This window comes from Microtus pennsylvanicus, chromosome 12 (genome assembly GCF_037038515.1).
Source record: "Microtus pennsylvanicus isolate mMicPen1 chromosome 12, mMicPen1.hap1, whole genome shotgun sequence".
In the NCBI taxonomy this organism is placed as follows: domain Eukaryota; kingdom Metazoa; phylum Chordata; class Mammalia; order Rodentia; family Cricetidae; genus Microtus; species Microtus pennsylvanicus.
Window position 1 is genome coordinate 83,520,172 of NC_134590.1, and position 9,706 is coordinate 83,529,877.

The window sequence follows — 9,706 nt, forward strand, 5'->3', positions numbered from 1 at the left end:
CAATGTCTCAGCCACATATCTAGTTGCCATCTTGTTGGGCTGGTCCTGTGAGGGTGGCGAGTGTCTGAGGAGACGGTAAAATCGTCTTTTCGTGAACCTGGTTCTTTGGGCTTTGCGTATGAAAATGCAGGCTGTAAAGGCTCATCCCCACTGGCCCCTGCTTTAGAGGCGGGAGCACTGAATTGCTGAGCAGAAGGCATTTGCTCAAGGCCACCCAACTAGTAAATAGTAGACTTGAGATGCGGCTCGGTGGCCTCCTATAAAGACCGGGCTAGGCCGCGGTAGCAGAGGGCTCCAGGAACCTCCTGCAGCTGGTCAGGACAGGTTAGCCTTGGGCTCCCACATTCTCCAGCTTCCTGTGGGCTCCCTGCATGCCCGCCAGACCAAACTAGACAATAACAATTTGAAGGTGTACACATGAACACCGAGTGGGGTGGGCTAATCACCGAGTACTGCTCATCCCCTTGCCCCATCTGTAAAATAACAAGGAAAGATGCCCTGGAAACCCCACCATTAGAATTCACGAAGGCTTGCCCAGCATTCAAGGTGTGGCAGGCTCAGCAGGTGGCAGCAGGCATGGGGTGAGGAGTCGGAATGCCTGCCTCCCAATTTGGTGTCCTCCCTCACTTTCCCGTATCCTTTCCACTCCTCAGGCAGCACACGTTTTTGAAGCTCTCTGCTGTCTTCCTTTTTCTATGTCTCTTCTCCCGAGTTCTTACCACTGGTCTGGGATGATCTGCTGTTCTCAGTCTATACACTAGCCGTCACACAGGGGCACCGAATGGACTGTCAGCTCACCCTTGCGGAGTCCCTTCCCAGCCTGTGTGTCTGTCAGGGCTCTCCAGGGAAGCAGGACAGGAGTGACAGACAACCTCCTGAGGGCAGGTTGACAGACTGTGTGTGTGTTGTGTGTGTGTGTGTGTGTGTGTGCGTGGGGGGGGGACTACTTTCCTTTTCATAGAAACCCTTGAACCTCTATGGCCTGTGTACTAGTTGGATGAAGCCCACCCAATACTGAGAATCGTTTCCTTTTACTTGAGCCAGGTACGGGCACCAACCACACCCTCAACTGGCAGAAAATACATGGGATGACCCACACACATGCCATTCTGCCCGTACAGCCATGCTGGCCACCGCGACTCTGGTCCCATTGGGTGTCCTCCCTCTTCTTTCATTCTTTCTTCTATCACCTGGTCTTCAGGCTCCGTCATAGGTACTTTGTTCATTATAGAAGCCGCTGCCCTGGGCATTCTTGCCTCTTAAACACAGCCCAATTCACCCTTCCTACCAGCGGCTGTCTGTTGTGTTTCTAGAAACCATTGAGCCTGTCTGTGGAAGGGCCAGCCTCTTTACTTCTCCCTGGATCTGTTCACATCCTTTCTTCCTTGCTCATCCTCTCACCTCACCCTGAAACCCAGCTGCCATTCCTGACCCACGTCCCATATGTCTTCATGTTCGGTTGCTCCTCAAGTCCTGCTAATGTCTTTTTCTTTATGTATCTCATTTGTCAAGTCAAAGAAACACACACTGATCATCTACTTGCGTCTGGGAACCTGAGGCTGGAGAGGATTTTCAAATGCTACAGAACGGGTCAGTGGGCTTTGCTGCGGAGAAGGTCCTGTGTTTCTGCATCGGTACGACAGCAACGTTCCTGCCATGGTAGAGTGTGAGGGCCCAAGATTTCAGGCCACAGGGCCGCAAACTGCAGAAATGCATTTTCTTGTAGCCTGGAAGCTGGAAGGCCATGATCATGGTGCCAGCAGGGCTGGTTTTTCCTGAGATCTCTCTCCATGGCTTGTGATGGCCCTCTTCTTGCTGTCCTTGCATGGCCTCTCCACAAGGAAGCTTGCCCCGTCAGGACATTACCATTACTATTAAGGCCTAGTCTAAAGGCTTCATTTTAAGTCTATCATTAGAAGAACTATTTTCCCAATAGTCACATTGCTTGTGACTATAGCCAAAGGACCTTTGGGGGAGCACAAATCAGTCTGTACAGCCTACTCTCCACCTACCAGATGCCACTATCTGCCCCCACTTCAAACTGTGACAGCCACCAAAACTATCTCTAGAAATTACCAAATGTCCCTGGGGACAGAGCAGCCTGGTTCAGAGCCACGGGAGAGGTCTGAACACTGACTGCACATTTTAATCGCTAGGAGAAATTAAACCAAAACCCCCCAAAAGGCCCATAGAGATTCTGTTTTAATTAAATTTTCGGTAAAGATATTTTGTTGTAGCGTTTCCAAAGTTTCTAACTTGCAGAACTTCAGGGAGTGTTCGAGTGAATAAGACAGACATTAAGCAACGAATTTTATGATTAACATTTTAAAACATGTAATATGTACTATTTTGCAACCTATTCTTTAATAGCTACCTGGAACATCTTTTCTGCACCATGAGATAATCTATAATAAAAAAATTTAATGAGTGTTGAAAATGTTGCAGGTTACGTAACCAAGGCTTTGGGACCTGTGCTAGAGCATGAAGACTCTACCGAACTAATGCAGTAAAGGGGATTCCTCTACGCCTGTCTTTAGAAGCAGCGGTGATCAATTTCTTAGGCTATAATTTAAGAGGTGAAAAACCCGAGGCCAAAGGGGGAATGTGGGCTGACAAGATGCTTCCGTGAGTAAAGGCCCTTGTGGCTCAAGCTTGACCGTCTGAGTTCAATGGCTGGAACCCAAGTAGAGGCAGAAGAACAGTGCTCCCAGCTGTCCTTGACCTCCAGCACTCCCCACGGCACACCAGCCCTGGACAACAGCAATGAAACAGCTTTTAAAAAGAATATGAGTATTTTGTGGGTTTTGATGCCTGTTCCATTGTTGTTCCTTGGAAGTGTTGTGTTAATCTGTAGTCCCATTGACAAAGTCGATAAAAAAGTTGTTACCTTTGAGTATTTCGGTTTTTGAAATGAAAGGGAACATGGTGCCTTGTTTAACTTAATTTTCCTCGGTTATTCTTAAAGCTGAACATGTCCCCCAGCACTATGCATTAGTCGCTTTTCCCTTTTCTTGGTTTGCTGGTTTGTGACATTTGTTCTTTTGTTCAACAAAACTTTAATTTTCTTAGAGAGTTGTAAGAGCTTGTGAGAATATTAATTATCTGTTGCAGGTTGTGACTGGTTTTATAGCTATTTTTTTTTTAATCTTTAGGACATTTTCTTCCTGGAAGCATCCTGGACAGGCAAGGGTGCTGCCTCTCTCTCTGCTCTGCCCCCCGAGGTGCTGTCTTCCTTCCCCCACCTTTCTCTTACATCCATAGAAAACGTCTTCATAAACTTTTGTAGACCTTGATCAGATCAACCGTTGTCTATATTTTATTTTATCACTTGTAATTAAAAATTATTTTAAATTATGTACAGGTGCCCAGAGGCCAGAGGGACTGGATCCTCGAGGAGCTGGAATGCTGGGCATTTGTGAGCCACCTGCTGTGGCTGCTGGGAGTCACTAAGTCTTCTGGAAGAGCAGCACCTGCTCTTAATCTCGGAAACATCTCTCCAGCCCCTATATTATTATTATTTTGAACATTTAATTTTCTAATTCTGTTTAGAATGACATATAACTAAGGTTCAGATTTCCATTTTATCCCAGACTCAACTGGTCTGGAACTACAACTATTTCTAAGCGATTTTATTTTCTCCTATGAATTCAAAATGGCCCTTTCCTAGACTAACTTAATCTGATGGCAGGCCTGCTTAGGTACTTTTTATTCTAGTCACTGACTTATTTACCACATTGACAGCTCATCTTGGAGTTTGAAGTTCATTCTTGATGGTTTTCAAATGAACTTTTTAATTTAAAACAGTGCTTTTTTTTTCTTTTAAATTCCCCAAATTCCCATTGTCATTTTGAGTCAACGTCCGTTAACTCAGGTGGAATTTGCAACTTCCCAACACCACCCCTCACCATTAAGACACGGACTTGCATGCCCGCCCTCTGCTCTCTGTGAACCCATGTCAAGCATGGCATGTCCATAGGTCCTGGGCATTGTTGCTGGAGACAGAACCCCTTACCTGTGACAGGCACGAGGTGCTCATGGCTGCTGCTCAGGAAGTAGATGCTTTAGCTCTCCTCTGTGACGACTGGATTACTAATTTCAGTGGTTGACTGTCTAAACTCCCGTGCCTGGTTATGTGAGGTTTATTACCTTTCTCACCCTTGGAGTCTTTTTTCTTGCCGTATTATTTCCGAATTGGCTAAATGTCTAGAAAAAAATTCCACTAACAAAGGAATTAGTAAGCACCCTTTGCCTGATTGGTAGGTTTGGATGGTTTCACTGGTTCTAACACGTGACTGATCTAAGTACCAACTGGCCATTGTGTCCTCCTCTCCTGCCCATGCTTCAGTATTGAAGTCATGCAGATTCACACAGCAAACATGGGGTCCTTACCAAAATTACGTAGTTTGGAAAATTTAATATGGCAGTAGGACGGCCAAGATTATTATTATTATTTTGAAAGAATTTCCCATTAAAATTTCTTTATCTAATCCCTTGGCAGTCCTTTTCAATTTCTTCTGGAGAATTCATCTGTCCAGCTTCTGGATATAATTTTGATAACCTACATTTTTGTAGAAAATAATTTTCCAAATTTTTTCCATTTGCACACGAGAATTTTATCTACATAGATACATTTTATGCCTATGGATTATGTACCTCTTTTACCCCAATTTTTGAATATTTTCTTTTTGTATTACATTTACTAATTCTATTTTTTTCTCTTTAAATTCTTTAGTGTGTTTTACTTCTGTGAACTATTCTTCACTTTCCAAGAAGCATATCGTTGTCAAAAACATCAAGAGTTATATTTTGTTCCTCTAACTCTAGATTTGAGAGTCTCATCTGGTAAATTCATGTACAATTTTCTATATAGTCTAGTTGGGGAGCATGACAGTTTTTGTTAACAATTTATAGACCCTCTAGTGTGAAGATGCTATTTAAATACTCTTAAGTTTTGGAACTAATTGTCATTTTTCCCCCTTGTTATAAATATATTTTAAAAAGCCAAGGGCATGGTGTCACGCATTTTAATCCTCTGCCTCAGAAGGCAGAGGCAGGTGGATCTCTAAGTTCAAGGCCAGCCTGGTCTACACACACACACACACACACACACACACACACACACACACACTTTAAAGGGAGGGCTGGGGGATTGCTTAGCAATTAAGAGTGCCACTGGTTGCCCTTGAAGAGGACCCAGGTTTGGTTTCTAAATTAGTGGCTTACAACTGCCGGTAACTCCAATTTCAGTGAACCTGGCAAGCTGTTCTTGCATTCAAGGGCTTCTATGGAGTGCACTTTCATATACGCAGGCAAAATACTCATACACATAAACAAATCCTTAAAACAAAGAAACAAAACAAAACAAAACACTGGTAGTGAAAAACAAAAGACAAACAAAACCCCAAATAGATTGTAATATTTGCTTTTCTTTTATAAAATTCCTCTGATCGGTGTCCCTCAATACCTTTAGGACACAACCTTAAGTTCTTAACACTGCAAAACAAATCTTTCAGAACTATGTTCTTTCGGTGTCTCCAGCTTTGTCTTCTATCTGGTGTAGTCACCAACCCTGTCTCCTGCTGACATATGGCCACACCCCTCCCCTCTCCTCCTGCTGGTGTGTGGTCCCAAGTGGAAAACCTGCGCCTCTACTTTGTGCATCCCTCCAGCTCACCATGGCGATGTGTTCCACTGATGCATCTTGTGCCTATTGTTCCATTAGCCAATGAACTCTCCGGGGTCTCGGTCATTTTGAGAGCTGTGCTTGGTATATACCAGGCATGAGTAAATGTCAGCTGACTGACGTTGAGTGACAGATGGGAGCATGACACAAACTGAGACTGTATATCCCGTTTTCAGATGAACACTCAGTTGACTTATTGATCCGCAGCGAGACTTCAGATCTAAAGGGGTATTTGTAAAGTGGGTGGAGTCCTGGTTCTGTATTGGTGGCCAGCGGGCCACTTATTGGCAGATGTGCTACAGAAGAGGAGAAGCGGTCTGCATGCGGGGATGATGGGGCCTGAAGATGCTTCTAGCGTCTTCTCTGTCAGGCTATCACACAGGTTCTCAGGCCCTCAGCCTCACATCAGCCAGGAAAAATACACCGGAACTCTAATTGCTAAAAGAGGCATTGGTGGTAAGCAGCAAGAAAAGGGTGATTCCCAACACAAGAAGAAACTGCTTTTATTTTGAGATGCATTTTCAAACTTCTTAGCCCCCTGAAATAGGAGGCAAATTTCTTGTGTTGTACATTTTTTTTTTCTTCAGTGAGGGTCTAGTTAGATTCTTAAAATTTCTGTGATCCAAAGCTTAACATACATCTTCTTACAGGGATCCTAAACCCAAGGTCTATGAGTCCTGGTCAAAGAGGAATAATTTTGTTTCCTTTTCCAGTCAATCTCTCTCTCTCTCATCCATGTAAGGGTTGGCTGATCTAGTCCTTACAGAGCAGCGTCTGTGTTGAAGTCATTTGGCTCTTCAGTAAAGATAGAGAGGACACGACCCTAACCCCAACTTTTAGAAACTTAATGTATAATTGAGGAGAGAGAGAGAAATAAAAATTAATTCTGGGCAAATGTGATCAGAATTCTGTACCACTACAAGTAGGCTGTCCAGAGGTTGGAGCATCCCTTTCCATTTATAAACAAGGATAAAAAACATTTCACAAGCTCAAGGTCATGAGGACAACAAGAGAGGAAATGCCCATTTTGGAGATGGAGAAGTTTCTATAAAACAGCTCAACACATAACCCTTCCTGGGATTTGAAGACCTAAGCTGGGAGGCCCATGGGGAAAGGAAATGGAACTGAACTCAGGGGCAGCCTTGGATCTTATTACAATATCTGCCTAGTGAGGGTACACACAGTTCTTGGTAAAGATGAGAGAGGGACAACAGAAATAATACCTTCCTTTAGGTCCCGGGTTGGGGTACAGCCCTGAAGAGAGAACCCTGGGCTCATGCTGAACATTGCAATTTGTCTAAGAAGCCTGGCATGAAAGACAGACAGCAAGCTCAAAACCAACGTGCAAGAGAAAAGGAGTGAAGAGCCTGGGAAAAGACAGCTGTAGCTTTAGTCTAAACATTTCCAAAAATAAGCTATGGTATAGAAATGAAGAAACAAGAACAGAAGACAATGAAACAAGAAAAGCTGACTAGAAAAGATCAGAAACTTCAGCAATGACTAAACAGTTAGTACAGTAAAAAAAAAAAAAGAAACCAGGCTGGGGTGTTTAATTGATAATCATGTAATAAACCAACAACACGAAAGAATAAATATATAATTTTACCTTTGTGTCAAGAGGCTATGCATTGCTTAGCTGGTTTATGTTAGTTGAGTCCCCAAGAGGTTGTAGTTAAGACAGATCTATGGATCTGAAGACATTACTTCTAATTTGCATAGTTGTCAAAAACCAAAACAGAACCAAACAATGTAGTTCTTCCCCAGGTGAGTCTCTCCATAGCACAGTCTGGTGTTTTTCCCATCACAGCTGCCGGCTTCCTCTAGAGCAGGTGAGTCTAGAGATGTCGAGGGTATGGCAGCTTCCACATGCTTATAACCAACTCTTTAAGTTCGTGGACTCTCACTATTTTCCTGATCTGTTCACTACATGAGATTCAGTGCAGTGAGGCCCTTCGAGGAGAGGGGTTAGGTTTCATCCTCGAATGAAGGACCTTCAGAGACCTCATACATGTTATTTTTAAATAGCACAATGGCTATGCACCATTCTTCATACAGCGAGCAAGTGAATCAGGAAACTGGAAGGCTGAGGTGAGAAATAGTCCAAAATGTGGCAGGAAGTTCTGAAGAGATGAAATATCATGACGAGAAAGTGAAGAGACCTGAGAATGCACCAGGGAACTCCAACACACACTCACCCGGAGCGCCAAGAGGGTATAGGAAGAAAGATGCAGAGGTAGTGTTTGACCATGTGGTGCGTGAGAAGTTCCTGCGATTAGACGCTACCTTCCAGGTGGAAAACTCTCAGGAGGGGAGAGCGGTGCAGATTAGGGGTCGCTACCTGGTGCTCACACTGGCGCTGGTACAGTGGGCAAAGAGTTTTGAGGGAGCGAAGGGTGAGGCATTGCTACAGTTGGTACGGTAAGAAAATGCTGTTGGCCTTGGTGGGAAGCCGAGGTCTGATGTGGCGGGCGATTCCAGGTGTAGCTGGCAAACGTAGTCATTTACTGCTTAGCAGAGAGGGACCAGCTGTGTTGGGCGGTTGTGCTGTCCCAAATACACTCTCCCCACCTCCCACCACCTCCCACTGATCCTGAGCCAACTTCCTCTCTAACTGCCATGAGCGAAAACCCTGACAAACCCGGGAAAGGCAGCCTTGGAAACTCCAAAACCCAGGACCTAAGGGCAAGGCCTGAGAACACCATGCTTGGATCTGCACAGGTGAGCCCCCTTTCTGCCCAGGCTTCTCTCCCAGTCTTAAACACCAAAGTGCTGTGGCCAAATGAAGACATTTCTCTTCAGCACCAAGGCCTTGACTTGCCACATGCCTGTTTATTTTCGCCCCCAAAACTGTAATTAGTAACCAGGCTTGGTTTCCCTGTAGACTCTGAGACAGGAGTAAGTGTTAATTTGAACATTTGCAACTCGCAAATGCCTTCCCATTGGCCGCACGCAACCTGGCAGTTTGCGGAGATGCGGGACCCCTTGAGGAAGGTGGAGGTGGCATGGAGTCGGGTTAACACCATCAGTTGTCAGGAAGCCCGCAGAACAAATGGTGCCGCTGACCAAGTGGGGGGAGACAGTCAGTCAGGCCTGAGCCCACAGGAGAGAACAGCCTCTCCTCGAATGAGAATAAAAGGATGTGGAGAGGGGAAAAAGTCAGTTACTTTCACAGAGAAAGCATCAGGGGGAAAATTCTCTGGCTACTCATTGTGTGAGCCAACTGCCTGAGACATGCTTTTCAGGGTCAAACCTTTGCCCTGTGTGACCTGGTCCCTCTCCTCAGGCTGAGGCTGCCTGAGTTGAGTCTGTGTGCTGTGATTGCCATGTCTGAGGTGCAGAAAAAGAGGGGTCTAAAAAACAGTTTGGGGGAGAAAAGGAGAAAGAAATAGTGGCAAGGAGAAAGTCAAGCAGCCATGTTGGTGCAATGTGGACTTTCCCCGTGGGTCTGGTTCGTTCACTGGTCCTTTCTTCCTGTTCCGTGGCTCTCTTTTCTTGGTCTTCATGGTTTTTGTTTTCCATTTTGTTTGTTTTTATCCTCCCTTCCCCCTTACAAGCTACTTGCAAATTGGGTAAAGAAAAGGTTTCCATATGCTTTTCCTCTACGCAAGAGGAAAAATAACTTTCCAATGTCATGACGGCGGCCCCCATCTACTCATAACGGTTTCGTTTCCGTCCTCCAGCCTTTGCCTTGGTGGTTCTGTCTGTCTCCACTCTACCCCATTCCCTGTCTCTCTCTGTTTCCCTCTGTGTAGCTGTCTCTTCGCTGTCAGCTGGAGTCTTTCCCCGACTGAACCTCAGTCGACATGCCGATGAAGCGTTCAGCACCCAGGTCGGCAGTGTTCCAATGCCACACGCAGCAGTCACATCTGGGTTGCCTCTTCAGCCTTGGCTGTGCTCCTTCAGGTGCTGAGCATGCTGAGCAACTTTGCTTGTCTTAGCTGGCTGGATGCGCCTTTATGTTTTACTGACCCCGGGCAGACCACAGATCAGGGCTGCTGTCGCTGCAGACTGAGTCCTGGCCTC